This window comes from Mycetomoellerius zeteki, unplaced genomic scaffold (assembly GCF_001594055.1).
Source record: "Mycetomoellerius zeteki isolate Tzet28-1 unplaced genomic scaffold, Tzet1.0 scaffold3, whole genome shotgun sequence".
Classification (NCBI taxonomy): domain Eukaryota; kingdom Metazoa; phylum Arthropoda; class Insecta; order Hymenoptera; family Formicidae; genus Mycetomoellerius; species Mycetomoellerius zeteki.
Genome location: NW_017257282.1, coordinates 382,265 through 383,771, shown reverse-complemented (window position 1 = coordinate 383,771; position 1,507 = coordinate 382,265).

Sequence of the window (1,507 nt, the reverse complement as noted above, 5' to 3'; positions counted from 1 at the left end):
TCGTTGGCAAGTCGTTTTTACAAATGATAAAATTTACAGCGTTACTTTACTTCCCATTCCTGCATTTTTTATACAAATATATTTGCATAAAATGTTCCTTTTCAATTAGTTATTCAGTCAGACGATTCATAAAATAAGAACCATGGAAAGATTCTTAACTATAAAAATTCAACTTTGGGTAGCCTTTTCATCAGTGTTTTAAACATTCGGTAACTTTTACTTAATTTCATTCTTTTTTCCAATCTGGAATTATTACTTAACATAAACCTGCTTCATACGATACTTGTTTTCCCGCTACATTTCCTGAAACCTTCGGAAGGTTTAGCAGTCACTCATCTCACGTTAAAAAGTTATTAAAAATGAAATAGGAAATTCAACTCCGACGACGCTGATCGTGACGTATATTGTCAATGTAATAACCCTTAGTGACCATTGAAGGATTTCGTCAGTTACTCGTAGCTTATTAACAAGTTATTAAAATTAAAATTCACCTTCGATGACCTCGAACTTCTCATACATTATGAAGGTCATCACATTGAATAATTTTCGGAAGGTTGCAGCAGTCACCCGTCGCACGTTCCAAAGTTATTAAAAATAAAATAGGGAATTCAGCTCCGACAATGTCGACCTTGACATATATTGTCACGGTCATGACCTTGAATAATAATCGAAACGTTTTCGTAGTCGCTCGTTGATTATTGAGAAATTATTAAAATTAAAATTGACAATTTTCACCTCCGATGACCTTGACCCTCCCACACATTACGAAGGTCGTCACACCGAACAACCTTCGGAAGATTGCAGCAGTCACCCATCACGCGTTACGAAGCTATCCCAAAAAATTAAAATGACCCTGACTCATATTGTCAAGGTGACGACTCTGAGTGACCATCGGACACTTTCAGCAGGTGACCGCTGCTCATTAAGAAGATATTATAATAAAAATGAACAGTTCATCTTCGATGACCCTGACCCTCCCACATATTACGAAGGTCATCACACCGAACAACCTTCGGAAGGTTGCAGCAGTCACCAATCGCGCGTTACAAAGCTATCCCAAAAAATTAAAATGACCCCGACTCACATTGTCAAGGTCAGGACCCTTAGTGACCATCGGACACTTTCAGCAGGCGAGAATGAGAGAGGACGAAAGGGGGTGAGAGAAGACGAAAGAGAGTGAGATGTTGGGGAGAAGGAGGGGAGGGGAGGGGATACGACGGGTCAAGGTTGGTGGAGGTGTGAGTGAAAGGTGAGAAAGGACGTTAAAATAATTAATATAACGAAAGAGAATGAAATACGGCGCAAAAGCGGGGGGTGGGGAGGGGCGGAGAGGGGAGAGTGAGAGGAGTGGGTCGAAGTTGGTGGAGGTGTGAGTGAAAGGTGAAACAGGACGTTAAAATAATTAATACGGCCTTGGACACGGACAGAGAAGAAGAAGAAGAAGGAGACATATTCATTTTTCACGAAAATCATCACTTTTCGACCACTCATATGTCCAGAACGGCTT